At 39.5% G+C, this 17656-nt stretch overlaps 1 protein-coding gene across 1 annotated transcript in view; it reads right to left on the reverse strand.

Annotated features, from left to right (window-relative positions):
* Nucleotides 1–16166, reverse strand: part of MAPK9 (mitogen-activated protein kinase 9) — a 39650-nt gene extending 23484 nt beyond the window's left edge. The window contains 2 exon segments of the mRNA XM_032210168.1: nt 2483–2585; nt 16078–16166. The gene's annotated coding sequence lies outside the window, so the exon portion shown is untranslated.
* Nucleotides 16167–17656: the final 1490 nt, after the last annotated feature.

A 17656-nucleotide genomic window follows, 5' to 3' on the forward strand; every position in this document is an offset into this window, starting at 1 on the left:
GGTTTTTCCTTTATAAATAAATAAGGTTCAGATATATTAAATGAGCAGGAAAATACTTCTGTGTCTCTACTCTGTTGACAATATTTGCATTACATGTTATCATCTAGATCAGGATGGACAACATTTGAATATATAATTCAAATTACATATACAATTCAAATTACATATACAATTCAAATTACATATACAATTCAATCCCCCAACCTTACAGAGGAACCATATAAAGTTATCCAATGGTATGATAGTATCATTGAGGTGGGATTTATTTCAATAATCTTTTCAGGGTTCTTTTCATTTCATAAAGCAATCTTTTCATTGCTGTATTTATTGAGAATCTTTTTAGGCAGATTCGGTTTTTCAACTCTAAACAACATACAAGTTGAAAAAAAAAGCAACAACATAGAAACAATAACATTTCATATTATTATAATTTGGGAAATTAAAGAATATTACAATTTCTAATTTTTCCAGTTTGGGAAAGCCCCCAAAGCCAAAAATTTGACTACTTTGAAACCAAATTTGATTGTACAATGTTTAAAACCGGAAGTTACAGTGTAAGTACTTGTACAAGGGCCATTACTTTGACTTGTAATAGTTAGTTTAGTGACCAAAGTTACGATGACACTGAAAAAAAAAGGTGATTTAGGACCTGTGTGACTTTTCACACTTATCACTGTTGCAGTCTCTCCATGGTCACATGTTAAAAATTCACACAGTTGGCAGCTATGTCATATTTATGACAATTGCAGTATCCTAGGGTCATGTGAACACCTTTTGCAACCTTCTGGCAAGCAAAGTCAATGGGGAAGCCAGATTCACTTAACAACTGTGTTGCTAACTTAACAACTGCAATGATTCGCTTAACAACAGTGTCAAAAAAGATCTTAATGGGACGAAACTCACTTAACAACTGTCCCAAAATATGTTGCTAGAGCAATTTTTTTTGTTCTGCAGTAAAGACAGTATTTGTATGGTTGCTTGCCAGGTAAGGAAAGAAAAGAGCTCCTTTGATATAAGTTTGCAAAAGCAGCAACCATTGTGTTGAAACAACTGTTTTGCATGTCTTCTATGCACATGGGCAGAAGACAATTCTTTGAAATTAGGTATTCAGGCAAAGCAAAGTAGTTTATCTTCATGCTTTGATTAGTGCACTGAAATATAGCAACTTGCTGTTCTGTGGTTATGGTACTACTTTCTTCCAGCTATCAATTTAGGCAGCTCCATAAAGCAAAATATTGTCAAAGAAATCTGATATAACACGAAGAAATTTTATAAATACTAGTATAAAAATAGAAAGTTTTATTTCATAAACCATGTAAAGTTTTAATGGTTGTACTTTCTAAGGTACCAGCAAGTGTGTGTATTTAAAAGTCTTATTAGCAATGAAATGCTTGATAAGTCAGTCACCTAATACTTTAAGAGGGAATATTCTTACAGATATGCAGAAAGCAAGAGAGATATTGCATGGACTCAACCAATGGTAAGGGAACTCAATGCTATAAAAATTATTGTTTTCAAACTAATGGCTAGTTTGAAACAACAGATTAGTTACTATTATAGTGCACATCTACAAAAGGATTGTTTGCTTTAGGTTTCAAGTTTCAAGAAAAAACACACCCTTGGACCTGCTTTGATAAACAACATGAACCCTTCATTTTTAAGAGCAGAGAAAAGTAGCCCTCCTCAGCATTCCTAGCACTTGAAAATTCAAAAAAGATTTCTACAAACAACTGCATAGAAGCCATTTCTGGATTGGGTGAGTGCTACAGGCTCCTGCTTTTGAATATACTGGGGAATGCTAAGAATAGGAAAGCTGCAAAGAAATATTTTCCTTTTAGCAGTTATTAGTGCTAGATGAAAAAGTTTCTCTGCTTTATTTCACAGATGTCGTGTAGCTTTACAGGTGACAGAAGAAAAAAAACGTAAGAAAAATTTTAAGAGGCTAAGAAGTATTCCTTCAAGGTAAAAGTTACTTTTCTTATCCTGATAAAATCACATCTTTCCTTTTCAGCATGAAAACAGTTTACTGATATAAATATGTAACTCATCAGTGATGGGTTCCGGATCTCGTTCCAACCGATACTGTTGGAACAGGCCCGACGGCGTCCACATGGACGAGCACAGCACATGCGTCTTACCATCCAGCGATGCCTCCGAGATGCTCCAGCTGCTTGACGGAGCATTGCGCAGGCGCTGTACATGCCATGCGCGTGCACAGAAGCACCAAAGACTTTAAAGACAGATAAGGAGCATGAGCGGGCAGGTGGGCCCTCCGAAGCACCGTACCGGAACAGTACCCGGTGCCCTGTACCGGGGCATAACGCCTGCAACCCACCACTCTGTATGTATCCATGTATTATAGTTCAGTGTATGAACCAGTGCTACATTTTTTAGTAGAGAGGATGTTTTAGAACCTAAAAGTAGTTAATTATGTGAATTCTGCCTGCTCTTTGAAAGTGTGTATTAACAGGTATATTCTTACCACTTTTTTTGCTATTTTGAATATTAGGTCTGGAATTGTGGTGATCAAACTTCAAGAATTCAGGACTGTAATTTCCAAGCATCCAAAACTGAAACAGGCAGCTCTGAAGAAAGAACCAAGAAGAAAATTGAAAACAAGGGATAAATAGGCGAAAAAATAGCTATTTTTAAATGTGATCCCCCCCCCCAACCCCATGCACCATCTGTCAATATCAAGAACATATCATATGTACTGTTTTCTATGCAATGAACAGATGCCAAGATACTCTGTTTGTATTCCTTCCCTATTCCTTCCTGTTTTCCATTCCTTCCTGTTTTCTAGCTTCCTGTATAAGCTGTAGACTTTTCTAGTACAATTGAATATGGACAATTAATTTTTGAATATCACTGACATGAATTAGAATTGTATGCATAACTACATTTAAATAAGCATCAGAAAGTTTGAGATTCCATTTTTCTCACTTTAAAAATTATATGAAATAGTACATTTTAATATTTTTGGCAATTCAACAGTAAAGTATGTAAATAAATAAAATCAAGAACCATGTCATGTATTACAGGACGTAATAGTATGCAATTCATACTATTTTTGTTAAATGTCTAGGAAACATCAAAGCAAACTCTTCTAATAATGACCAACACCAAATTACAGCTGGTCATGTGTTAATCAAATAATGACTAAATCAAAATTAACTATTCTACTGCAAATACATCAAATAGCTACTGTCGCAAATCTATTGTGAAAACAAAAGAGGTGTTAGTTTATTTCATGAAATATAGTAAAAATATTCATATGTTGATATACAAGTTTACCTAGTAAAAACAATTTTCTATTTTATAGGAAACCTTTTCCAAAACAGCAAAATATATTAAAGCCTATTTAAAAGACTGAAATCTTTCAATTTATAATGTATAAAAAGTAAAAGAATGTGAGAATGATGAACACATGCATAGAGCTCACTGTATTCCTTTTTAGGACTATGGGAAACAAAAGAATAGTATAAGAAATAATCAGCCAAAGAAATTAAAGGCAAAAATTAATAAGTAAGAAAAAAATAATCCAAAATTTACACCAATTCTATTTATAGTATTTCTCCACTCTAACAAACCATCCTTATTTCCATCATGTTCATACACAACTTCATACATTACCATTTTTAAACTTCTCATCATCAACTCCAATCAATTTTCTCAGTTTTTTTCTTTTTCTTTGTAAGCCATTCACTTTTGCTTCATACATGTTTTACAATTTGATTCTCATTGATGAACCTACCTCAATTTACTTCTGTACCTCATAGTTTTGTATCTGATTTACAACAGTACTTTACCACACAAATTTCAAGCACTCTATTCTACTACATTCAACTCAGCTTTACATTTCTCCTGATATACCCAATTACCCTGAAACACCCAACACAAAATGGGCAAAAGCAGATGTTTTTTGTACACAGACACTTTTGCTATTTTTGATAAATAATCTTCACAACAAATTATATACGGTCTATTTATAAATATCAGCACTTGTACACATAAATTATATCGGCAGCTCTATCCCCATCTCTAAGGAACATAAATTCATTTACTAGCTCTAGTTCAGTGATGGTGAACCTTTTTCATCTCAGATGCCAAAAGCACATGGGCATGCACTATCACGTGCACTCATGTGCCCAACCCCATAATTTAATGCCACTGCCCCATGCATGTGTGCAAGGCTTTCTTGGAGCCTGGGGAGGGTGAAAATGGCCTCCCCCGCCCCCCGGAGGGCCTCTGGAGGCCAGAAGCCATCCATTTTCCAACTTCCAGTGAGTGGAGTAGGTCCCTTTTTTGCCCTCCCCAGGCTCCAAAGGCTTGCTAGGAGCCCGAAGATGGCAAAAAATGGCCCCACACACAAATCGTAAGTTCAGGAACAGACTTCTGGGTTGCCCGTTGGGCTGTTTTTCTCCCTCCGGAGGCTTCAGGAGGCTTGCTGGAGTTGACAGGGCAACCTTCTCGTGCCCTCAGAAATGGTTCAGTGTGCCACCTGTGACATGCCTGCCATAGGTTCACCATCACGGCTCTAGTTTTTCATACATATGTGTTCTGACCCCCTTCTCCGTTCAGTAACGAAAGCCGAGACAAGCGTAAAATGGTATGTCCTTTAATTAGCAAGTCCAGACTCTCGGTGGCTGAAAGCCAAATAAACAAACCAATAAGGACTTTGGTAGCAAGTCCGAGAAACCTTGGCAGCAATGCAAACAAACTCTGGCAGCAATCCAGCCTGCCAAGTTCGTTTCTCTTTAGTCCCAAACGTTGGCTTCTGCAAGAAGGGCGTGGCACAAGCAGTCTCTTTTATAGTCTGGAGAGGAGCTTAATGACCATCAGCTGAACGTAATTACCACCTGTAATTACATAGTTGTTCTTGAGTAGCCCTTTGACGGCGTGCATCCCGGAACAACTCACAGTTGGTTTCTGGATCACTCTCTCTTGTCTCTTCCCACTGATCCAAGGCTCAGGCGCCACCTAGTGGCCAACCAGTCTCTCTGAGCCCTGCTCGGAGTCGGAACCCTGTCCAGGGTTCTCCACATCCTCCAGGGCCGTTCATAGGGCCCCTCGCTGTCGGAGTCTGGTGGCAGCTCCAACAGCTCCTGCTGGGCCACAACACATATATATCTTTAAAGCATTCACTCCTCTTTAATTGTCAACAATATCTATTATGATCTTTATAATATGTAAATTTCAGATCTAAATTCTTCATATTACTCTGTCCTCTGTATATAACATCCTCATTTAGCAACTGAATTCCATTCCAATGATTGTTGTTTGGTGAAATGGCCACTGAGTGACTCAAAATACTATTTATTCAATCAATGACCAATAACTTTGATAAAAAATGGACCAAAGTAAAATAAATTAGATGATATAAAATATTAGATAAAATATAAAATAACAAATAAAAAGTGTAGTATACACTACTAAAATGGTGTGTTAATTCCTGAGCAAGTGTAAATCTAAAATGTTACTACAGAACCTATGAAATAGAAACCAAAACACTTAAAACAAGATAGTTTTATTAATGACAAATAAAACAGAAATTGTCATTTATGTGACCAGTTATGCTTATTTTAATTGTGGCAACACAAAATTTGGCTGCTGCATATGAGAAAGTGTTCTAAACATATTCTGAAGATAGTTCACCTAAAAGGTGTCTGTCTGTCCTGGAGATTTAGATATTAAAGGCAAAATATAAGCAAACCTGATACTCCTATGGAATTTACAATGTAATAACACAGGTGATCAAAATGGTTTTGATCTCCTTGTCACCACAGGGGCAGCTCTGCTCAGTTAATGGGATTTTGGAATATTTGCCTCGCAGCAGTATAGACGGTAAAATATTATTCTGGCATTGAAAAATGCTATCCTCAGCTTGGAGAAAGTTAGATTTTGCTGATTCCTAAATGCCCTCATTAATCTAATTTCTGCCACGTTGGAGCAACCTATTAAGTCCAGCCTGAAATCCATATTCCTTTTTTTTTAATAAGATTTTTTTATTATTATTACATAGACAACATATACACACAACAATGGAAAAACAAAAACAAAAAAGAAAAAGAGAGAAAAAAAACACAAAAAAGAAAAAAAAACCATCATCACATACAGCATGTCGTTTTGTTACAGGAAAGGCCAAAGGGCAAGATCCAGATGGACATTAAATAATACTATATTGAAAGAAAAAGAATTTGTACAAAAAATGGAAAAAGAGCTAGTCCTTTTCTTTAAAGAAAATAGGAAAGAAGATACATCATTGCAGAATCTTTGGGACACAATGAAGGCTGTTATTAGAGGTTCGATAATAGACTACACAAGGAAGAGAAACGTAAAGAAAAGACAAATGCACAAAGCTTTAGATAATGATTATAAAATATCTGAAATCCATATTCCTGATCACTAAGTGAGAGAAAAAGAGAACTGCTGTGAAGAACACTGGTTGCTGCCATCTTATTCAGATAAAAGAAACATTATCCTGTGCCTGAACCCTTTTGTTTCCTCAAGGAATAAGCTACCTTTTCCTGAGCTGTTCCCCCTCACACAGGGAGTATAGCATTTCCTTAAAAAGTGATATCACTTAAGAAATTCAGCTGTGTCTTAATTAGACACCTTAGTTTTCTGACGCTGCTGCCAGAAACTGACCAGACCTTAATCAGCTTCACAATGAAAGCTTTTGTTATAAGGTGAATAAAATTTGCTCTTAATCTGCATTAGTTGGAAAATTATTTATTTTTTACTACCATTTATTACCATCATATTTTTGAATGGTCTCAAACCAAGATGGTCGCTTAATGAGGAGTGAATGTACTGCAAATTATTCACATACAAAAGTGTACACACATTCATATCGCCAGCAAACATATCTCCTTCCTCAATGTTGAACTATGTACAGGTGAAACTCGAAAAATTAGAATATCGTGCAAAAGTTCATTTATTTCAGTAATGCAACTTTTAAAAGATGAAACTAATATATGAGACCAGCTCATTACATGCAAAGCAAGATAGTTCAAGGTGTGATTTGTCATAATTGTGATGATTATGGCTTACAGCTCATGAAAACCCCAAATCCACAATCTCAGAAAATTAGAATATTACATGCAATCAATAAAACAAGGATTGTACATAGAACAATATTGGACCTCTGAAAAGTATAAGCATGCATACGTACTCAGTACTTGGTTTGGGCCCCTTTTGCAGCAATTACTGCCTCAATGTGGCGTGACATGGAAGCTGACATTGAGCCAAGGTGGCGCAGTGGTTAAATGCAGCACTGCAGGCTACTGCTAGATCAGCAGGTCAGCGGTTCAAATCTCACCGGCTCAGGGTTGACTCAGCCTTCCATCCTTCCGAGGTGGGTAAAATGAGGACCCAGATTGTTGGGGGCAATATGCTGACTCTCTGTAAACCGCTTAGAGAGACCTGAAAGGCCTATGAAGCGGTATATAAGTCTACTGCTATTGCTATTGCTATTGCTATCAGCCTGTTGCACTGCTGAGGTGTTATGGAAGACCAGGATGCTTCAATAGCAGCCTTCAGCTTTTCTGCATTGTTCGGTCTCATGTCTCTCATCTTTCTCTTGGCAATGCCCCATAGATTCTCTATGGGATTCAGGTCAGGCGAGTTGGTTTGCCAATCAAGCACAGTAATCCCACAGTCATTGAACCAGGTTTTGGTGCTTTTGGCAGGTGCCAAGTCCTACTGGAAAATGAAGTCAGCATCCCCATAAACCTCGTCTGTGGAACGAAGCATGAAGTGCTCCAAAATCTCCTGGCAGACGGCTGCGTTGACCCTGGACTTAATGAAGCACAGTGGACCAACACCAGCAGATGACATGGCTCCCCAAATCAACACAAACTGTGGAAACTTCACACTGGACTTCAAGCATCTTGCAGTGTGTGCCTCTCCATTCTTCCTCCATACTCTGGGTCCTTGGTTTCCAAATGAGATGCAAAAGTTGCTCTCATCAGAAAAGAGGACTTTGGACCACTGAGTAACAGACCAGGTCTGTTTTTCTTTAACCCAGGTAAGACGCTTCTGATGTTGTTTGTTGTTCAGGAGCAGCTTGACAAGAGGAATACGACATTTGAAGCCCATGCCCCGGATCCGTCTGTGTGTGGTGGCTCTTGATGCACTGACTCCATTCCTTGTGAAAGTCTCCACCACTTTTGAATGGCCTTTTCCTGACAATCCTCTCCAGGCTGAGGTCATCCCTGCTGCTTGTGCACCTTTTTCTTCCACACTTTTCCCTTCCACATAACTTTCTATTAATGTGCTTTGATACAGCACTTTGGGAACATCCAACTTCTTTTGCAATTACATTTTGAGGCTTTCCCTCCTTATGGAGGGTGTCAATGATGGTTTTCTGCACAACGGTCAGATCAGCAGTCTTTCCCATGATTGTGATTCCTACTGAACCAGACTGAGAAACCATTTAAAGGCTCAGGAACCCTTTGCAGGTGTTATGGCTTAATTAGCTGATTAGAGTGGGACACTTTTATAAGCCTAGAATATAGCACCTTTTCACAATATTCTAATTTTCTGAGATTGTGGATTTGGGGTTTTCATGAGCTGTAAGCCATAATCATTACAATTATGACAAATCACGGCTTGAACTATCTTGCTTTACATGTAATGAGTCCATCTCATATATTAGTTTCACCTTTTAAGTTGCATTACTGAAATAAATGAACTTTTGCACGATATTCTAATTTTTCGAGTTTCACCTGTATTATGCATTTTATTCCATTTCATCATATACTTTACTTCCATCATTTATCATCTTATTGCATTCAACAACCAACTTTCAAACTGCATTCACATTATGTAGCTGAAGCCAATTATCATGCACTTGTTCTATATCAACAAACATACAAGCAACTTTTTCATAACTATACATTATTCAGTGAATATAATGTTACATGTTGTTCCTTTGAATTGAATTGAATTTAATTTATTGCATTTATATGCCGCCCTTTTCCCCGAAGGGGACTCAGGGCGGCTCACAATCCAAGTCAAGGGAAGGGGGTACAGATAAGGGATAAAAAAGACGAACAAAACAATACACAATTTAAAAGCACACAACAACCATACCATTCGAGGGGGGGGGGGAAACTCTTTAGCCCCAGGCCTGTCAGAACAGCCAGGTTTTAAGGGCTTTGCGGAAGGCCTGGAGGGTGGTGAGGGTTCGAATCTCCACGGGGAGCTCGTTCCAGAGGGTCAGAGCAGCCATAGAGAAGGCTCTCCTCCAAGTAGTCGCCAGTCGGCATTGGCCGGCGGATGGAATTAGGAGGAGGCCTAATCTGTGGGATCTAATCGGTCTATTGGAGGTAATTGGCAGCAGGCGGTCTCTCAAGTACCCAGGTCCAATACCCAGGTCCAATACCATGAAGGGCTTTATAAGTGACGACTAGCGCCTTGAAGCGTATCCGAAGACCGATAGGCAGCCAGTGCAGCTCGCGGAGGACAGATCGTGGGTGAACTGAGGTGCACCCACGATCGCTCGCGCGGCTGCATTCTGGACAAGCTGAAGTCTCTGAATGCTCTTCAAGGGCTGCCCCATGTAGAGCACGTTGCAGTAGTCCAGTCTAGAGGTCACAAGGGCACAAGTGACTGTTGTGAGGGCCTCCCGGTTCAGGTAGGGACGCAACTGGTGCACCAGGCGAACCTGGGCAAATGCCCCCCTGGTCACAGCCGACAAGTGGTGTTCAAAAGTCAGCTGTGGGTCCAGGAGGACTCCCAAATTGCGAGCCCTGTCTGAGGGGCGTACTGTTTGACCCCCCAGCCTGAGAGATGGAAAACTTGGCCAATTAGTGGGAGGGAAACACACCAGCCACTCGGTCTTATCGGGATTGAGTGCAAGCTTGTTAACCCCCATCCAGACCCTAACAGCCTCAAGCCTTTAAAGAACAATAACAACAAAAATGCCACATTATTAACAATTGTCTGCCTCTAATGCACAGAATATTAACCTTGATATTAGCAGTCTATATTCTTATATTAGTATTCAAATCAGTATTTTAATCTTACTTTCTATTCAAACTAGAAAGCAATTTGTTAACATTACTAGATGCTGAATTTAGTTATAGATATAGACTTAATTTTTTAATGTTCATATAACAAATAGTTCTCAATTTACGACTAGTCATTTAATGACTTCAAAGTTATGAGAATTTTAAAATCTACTTATGACATATCCTTGAAGTTATGCTGCCACAGAATCACGTGGTCATATTTCAAGTACTAGACAACTTGTTCGCATTTACAACTGGTTGCAATGTCCCATGGTCATGTGACCATGATTTGCAATGGCTTTTTGCTGATTTCAGTGACTAAGAACAGAAGAAAAACTATAATAAACTTTATAAGTAGCAAGTAATACAGTAATGACCCATTCTAAAAGATCATAGAAGATAAGGATGCTTCAGGTCCCTGATGCAACAATACCTAATTAGACCTTCTCTGTTGCTATGCCTGACCTTTGAAATAAGAATGATACTCTTAGCTTTCTGTAGAGCTTTAATGATCTGGCTTTTCCCCTCCAATGAATCTGTACTGTGACATGACTATATATATATTGTTCTTTTTCTGATTTTTAGAATATCAGTCATCAACCATGACAGCTTAAATAAATGGTTCCAAATAAAAAACAAGATAAAAATGCATGTTACATAATTAATCCTACTTCCCACTGAACTACTAATGTATCAATATTCTATACTAATTTAAAAGACAGCTATGAATGTCACACAAGAGTGACTTAAAATATTGCCAGGCAGAGCCTATTGCATTAAACAATTAGTACAGCTTAAATGGTTAATTTCTATCCTTTTTCTATTGATAAGTATTTTAATAACACTTCATGGACATAAAAGAGAGATGGGATAGAGGCTACACAAAAGAAAGGTTAGGCAGACATTTTCTTGAAAGTTAAGCCTGTCAAAATCAATGAATTTCCTAAATGAATATGTGGAGGAGACTGCCACCGAATAGTGAGATTTATCTCATTAGTGTATAACATAAATAATATTTTATTAATAAACTAACATTTAATACAAAACAGCTCTTCAAGATAAAGTAGATTAATATATTTTGATCTAAGAATACTGAAAAAGATGCTGGGGGGGGTGTTGGTGAGGGGATATGTATGTTTTTATATGAATGGAAAGTCCTTGTACATAACTAGAAGCATATCAGCTTACATTGCTTTTTCACATTTTTAAAAATAGTACTCTGGAGGAATAGTTGGAGGGCTCTGGAGGGCCTCCTCCGAATCCCATCCGCCAGTCAATGTCGACTGGCGACTACACGGAGGAGAGCCTTTTCTGTTGCAGCTCCGACCCTGTGGAACGATCTCCCCGTAGAGATCCGCACCCTCACCACCATCCAGACCTTTCGCGCAGCCCTTAAGACCTGGCTCTCCCATCAGGCCTGGGGATAGGTTCCCAATTTACCCGCCCGAGTGTTGACTGTTGAATGAAAGTTGTGTTTTATTATTTTTCTTTTGTTCACATTTTGTTTGTTTTTTGATATTGCACCCCCTTCCCTGTGATTGTAAGCCGCCCTGAGTCCCCTCAGGGAAAAGGGCGGCCTATAAATCTTAATAAAATGACTAAAAAAATGACTAAAAAAATAAATAAATAAAAATAATTGTGATATGTCTGTACTACGTGCCCAAAGGTTCTCCACATGTTTTTTTTTTCTTTTATATCCCCAAAGTTTTACACTATTCTTGTTTTTCAAAATTACTTGTTTGTCTTGCCATTTAATTCTGAAAGGGCTCTTTATGAAGTAGGAAAATAAAAGCTCTTCCTCTCTCTCCTCTGTGTCAAACTAGAGAGGACACTGAATACACAGGTATTTGAAAAGGCTATTTAATACTGCCTCTTTTATTAGAAAGGAAACCCAGTGGTGAGAAGAGGTAATCAAATAATAATTAGCAATTGTTCCTCCTTTTCTCTGTCCCACAGCTGATGCTGAAAGAAAACAAGAAAGCAGGAAGTCTCCAGCTCCTCCCCTCATCATAATACTTTGTTAGTGAAAATGAAAAAGAAGTGTAGAAACAAGAGGGGGCATCGCCAGCTTTTATTTATTCTTTCTTCCTTGGCCTCTGTGGGTAGTACAGGGAGAAAATATTTCGTTCAGGAATCTGCTTAGTGAGAAAAGGACAAAAATCTCTGGCAACCATCACCCTCGGAGCTAAGCAGCAGGGAGGCTTTTGAATATATTAGAAATGTGTGTTATACCGAGTCAGGGTATTGGTCCAATTAATTCCAATACTAAACACATCAACTGAGAACAATTTTTAGTGGTTTAGAGGAGTGCTTTTCATCTTACCTGAACAAAGATGTTCCAATATAGTCAATATAGTCAATTACTGAACTAGTATCCCCTCCCCACCACATCCAACTCAGTATAATTGAGCATTGCAGCCTAAGTTGCTTGTCTTCCATGATGCTCCCACGTGTTTCTTCAACAATATCAAATTCCAAACCAGTATCAGAAAATGTAGCAAGCTGGCAGTGGGTCAAGCTGCTGCTCAGCTAAGACTAAACCCATTGCAAGACTGTCATGGTTCTTCATCTGCTATTTGCCCTTCCCATTCATGCACACTGGTTGGTGTGGACCAGTCATCAATACCTGCCTTTTCCTTTTAGGACTTATTTCCATCTAAATAGCCCCTCTTTCTTTTGATTCCCCAGAAATTGTTCAAACAAAAATGACTTTACTTCTCCTTCACAATTCTCTTCTCTGACATTAACACAGATGCTTCCTTTTTTCTTCTTCTTACTCCTCTGAGGATACAGTTCAGTTAGTCCTTGCTTATGACCATAACTGGGACCAGGAACTCCCTTGCCAAGCAATGTGGTCATTATGTGAGATATTATATGACTGTGACTTGTGATTTTACTGCTGGCTTCTCCAATGACTCTGCTTATAATCATAAATGCTCACCAGATGTGAAGCACCCAAACTTGATCACAGGACCATGGGAATGCTACATTTATAGAGTTCAGAAAGTTACTTTTTCAGTACCATAATTTTGAATAGTCACTTAACAGAGCAGTCATTAAGCGAGGGCTTCTTGTAATCAAAGCAATAGAGAAGTTAGTTTTCATTCATTCCTATTTTTCTCAGTAAGTTAACAGAAACTCTGTAGCAGGACTCAGAACTCACAGTTCAGCTTCACAACATCAAAGCAGCTCTCTCCTTGGTTGCAACTTAAACGGGGGATGAAGAGGGAAAAAGAAAATAAATAAATACAATAACAAAAAAGGAAACTGTAGTTCTGTAGGCTGGGATGGGAAAGCTAGGAATATGTTTTATCCACATGGGAACAAAGAGGAAGAGAAGGGAAGATGTAAAGCTTGGTGTATAAGGGTGTATCAAATATATACTGGAAATGTAATCAATGTGAAGGTACTTTTTACTATCTTTGGTGGATATGCAAGACAGCTATGAAATATAGGGTTCAGATATGTACTTTAATTAAGAGAATTCTTAAAATAAATGTACAATTGAAATCAGATGGTTTTTTTTAGATTTGATAGATAAAAAAAATCATGGGATTTAGTTTTTATATATGACAGCAGCAGCAAGACTTTTGCTGAGGGAAGGACTTACAAATTCCTACAATAAAAGAAGGAATGATAAGGTTAATGAAGTTGGCAGAGATGGCAAAACTACCCTAATTGCTTTGATTAAAGAAGACTTAGTCTAGCTTTGGTTCTGCTTGAAAACCTCTTTTGGATTTTTTGCTTGAAACTGAAAGAAATAATTATAAACCGTAAAGGGGAGGACTCAGTTTTGGGGGAAAAAAAAAAGGTTTGGATAGGAAGGAACATTATGGACTCCCACCTTTTACTTTAAGGAGACCAAAAGTGAGAGAAGCAACTACACTCACATTATTAACATACTCTGACCCTCAAATAAGATTGGATCCAACCAAGTGAATCCTTCATAAAATCCAGATTGCTCTTGGAATTACATATAATGTATTCTTCTTGTTGCACAGGCCAAGTCATGGAATGCAAAGCAGCATATTATAAAATGAAAAAAAGCTGAAGGATTGTATAGAAGTAGTGACTACAGCTTTAACATGTTTCTCCTGTATAGCATAGTTCTGGGAATGAGTGTTAAGAGAAGCATGTCAATTACAGGAAAGAAATATCATATTTTACCAATCCCTCTTGTTAATGTTTTCTTGGCCCTGTTCCTTCAGATAACAGCAGTACCAGTATATTTTGTTCACTCACTCACCATTCCTCTTATTAACTGATGAAGCAACAGGATTGTGGCAGGGGCACCATTCTCTACCAGGTAAATCTGGACTCCCACCCCTTCTTGGTAGCAAAATGGTTCAGCTACAGCTCAGTAAACTGAATTTTCTTGGAGGGCAAGTAACTTGTCAGAGGCCTGTAATCTACCAATTTCCTGAGATTTTCTGGACAGGAAAAGCTATGTAAATCATGGCTGCTGCTGTCTAATTTCTTGCTTGCGAGCTTAGCCTCACATTTTGGGCGATATATGCAGATATTTAAAAGGAACACTGAGAGTGAATCAACCAAAAAAATAAGGTAACTTGTTCAGTTGCCTCATCTTATACTATGCAGAACAAAGAAGAAAAAGCAAACAATTAAGAGAGGAGTTATCAAGAGAAGACTTTATTTGGAGGAGGAACTGTCAACTAACTTGCTCCTTAACCTTCTTTCCCTTGGTGATAATGGACCCCTGAAGCGATTAAGTGTAATCCTCCCAACACCATTCAAAATGATAGCACATCTGAATATATAGATAGCAAGTGACACCATCCTTCTGAGATTTCCCTGTATGCTGTCTAGGTAGAAAGAGAAACGACAACTGCTCTTGCTTTCTCAATGGGCAGCACTGAGGCCAGCCCTCCTTTTCCTGTTATAACCAAAGCTGCACCCTTAAAAGACAGGAACAGGAGTTCCTGCTGCTTTTGCTTACCTATTTCTTAACTCAGAAGCAATAAAATCTTTGGAAAAACTAAAGGAAAAAAAATCTCACCTTGGAGAGAGAACATTATGGGGAGGATTTCCTGCCAAGAGGTCCCTCACCTTCTGTTAGTTTCTACTCTCTATCGAAAATTTAAAAAGGAAATACGATGAGATTCTATTCACTGTGTACATCTCTCTCATCTATGATTGGTTTAGAGTAGAAGAGATGATGATTGAAATATGCTTGACCTCTCATGTAGTTCAGTTATCAGTTTATTTTTTTTCTTCTCTATTGGCAGAATAGAAACATGTCCATTCAAAAGCATGGTTTCTTGATATGATATAAATAAAATCCCCAAGACTTGAAAATGATTTACTTCGCTATGCCTTTTATACACAAAATCCTGCTGAGACTGAAAAGGCTTTTAAAAAAAAAAAAAAATGGGCGCAAAGGAATGTCTTTCCCTGCTTTGCCCTCACGATTTTTAAATCATTTTGCCCCTAAAAGTTGTTCCTGTAACGCCTCCGGAGTGATCTACCCCCCGATCAATCACTCCAGTTGGTAGACCGAGCACCACCAGCTCTGTCGGACGAGCTGCCAATAGTAAGACGAAAGGGTACACAGCGCCAAGGGAGAGGCAGGGGATGTAGACCGAACCGGGCGTTAACATATGCTCGTCCGTACCGAGACAAGAGCCCGGGTCCAGCCGGCTCGACGATACCTGACGACACCCGGCCAGGACTGGGCTCTGTCCCCACGGACTCCACGGACAGCGACGGGCTCTGCGCAAGGACTACCGGGGGCCCCCTTTCCAGGCACCCGAGCGCAGAAGAGGCGCGCCGCGGCGACAGGGCTGGGGGTGGGGGAAGCGCAAGGACAGGAAACCGCCTTGGGGCCCCAAGCGGAGCCTCTGCGGTACCCGCGCCCAGTCAGGAGGCCGAAGAGGCGACGCGATGCCGGGGAAACTTTCCAGGCAAACCGCCGGGTGGGGGAGGGTGGGTGGGGGCTAAAGCCCTGGAGGGGCGCTGCTCCTGCCGCTGTCATCGCCAAGCCCCCTCGGCCGCCCCGCCTGCCCGCCCCGCAGAGAGCCTCCCCCCTCCGCTCCCGCCTCACCTCCTGTAGTGCCCCCGGGCGAGCCGCTTCGCGTCTTTATCGAGCTCTCATACCCTCTCGAGCCGCAATGGCCTCCCTCAGCGTCTCACAGGCCGCACCAGAACCAGGCATGCTGATGAGCACCCGTGCCACCCAATCGCCGCGGACGTTCGGCAGGTGTCTACCAACCAGCTTTCGGAGGCGAGTCCGAAGACCACTATATAAAGTAGGCGCGACAGGCGCCTTCCTCTTAAAGAGGGAGGGGGGGGGGAGGAGAGAGGCGTTCCTCGGAGGCGAAGTTTTCTGTGTCTGGCAGGCTGAAATGCCACACGCCTTGTCCGTGACTTTGGCTAAAACGAGTTTTCCGATTCAGTTGCTCAGTTTAAAAGTACATCTCATGACTAATGTCTGCTCCCCGGTAATCGTCCACTTTTCACAACAACCGAAATAGTAGATATCAACATAAGAGTACAAGAAAAATTGCTCTGTTTTTAATGCACTAATTTAGTTTAATTATGGCATGAGGTAGGGTAAATGCAAGTAGGATGGGCAGAATTAGCCATTGTAAACTACTGCATTTACCTGTAGTTTCTCAACTACCATTTCTGTAAGAGATAACATGTATAAACTGATATACTCGGGCTAGGTTCACATAATAGTCTAGATTAAAATGTGAATGGATATATTGTGATACACTGTGCTACCTAATGACAGATGTGTCATTGAAAAAGGTTGGCATATTTTAGCTCTTTTTAGGAAGTATCCAAACGTCCCTGAAGTGTTGTCCAATTGAATATTTTGATCATTAGACTAATAAATAGACTAATTCTTTTTATTTACTTATTTTCCCACTTATCTTACAATACTGTAGTCCTGGGTGGTTTATAGCAAAAACTTTTTTAAAAAAACATGAGTCCAGACAAGGGGGAGGGGTGGATTTAACCCATACAGATCTACAGTTGCCTTTGAAATCTCTGGCAACAATCTATAGCGCCAAGCCCACATCTCCAAAACCAAGAATACAAAATCAAGGCTCTCTTACTCAAAACAGCACAAAAGGTCTTTATCCCTGACTGATCATTTTTGTACAACAAAACATAAACTAGGCATGTAACTCCATGAGAAATTTATCGCTTTGGGTGGAAACTGTGCTTAATGCTTCCTTTAAAATAAAATGTTAATAAAATCATTGATTTATGGACAGTAGAGAATGTTTTTTGCTAGCACTTGAAGCCCCAAATTTCCTTCTGACAGTGCCACCTCTACATTTGGCTACCTGGCAGTAGGCACAATATATTTTTGGCAAGTAAGGCAATGGTTATTTGGTATCTTTTTCTTACCACAACAGGAAGGACCTGCTGTTTGTACCACTCTGCCCTTTCTATGCAGGGCAAATGATTTTGTCTTAGAACAGCTATCTCATCCTATTGCTCATTTGTGCTCTCACTCCCCAGAAAATAAACATTAGATAATGGTTACTTCTCTCTTGAAATGTTCATTTGTCTTCTTTTGCTTCAGAACCTCTCCTTCTCTACAGACAAGGCAGGGGAAACTATTGTGCCTACCAGAACATGCTTGATGTGGTGAATAAAAGATGGTC

The sequence above is a fragment of the Thamnophis elegans genome, chromosome 2, assembly GCF_009769535.1.
Source record: "Thamnophis elegans isolate rThaEle1 chromosome 2, rThaEle1.pri, whole genome shotgun sequence".
Classification (NCBI taxonomy): domain Eukaryota; kingdom Metazoa; phylum Chordata; class Lepidosauria; order Squamata; family Colubridae; genus Thamnophis; species Thamnophis elegans.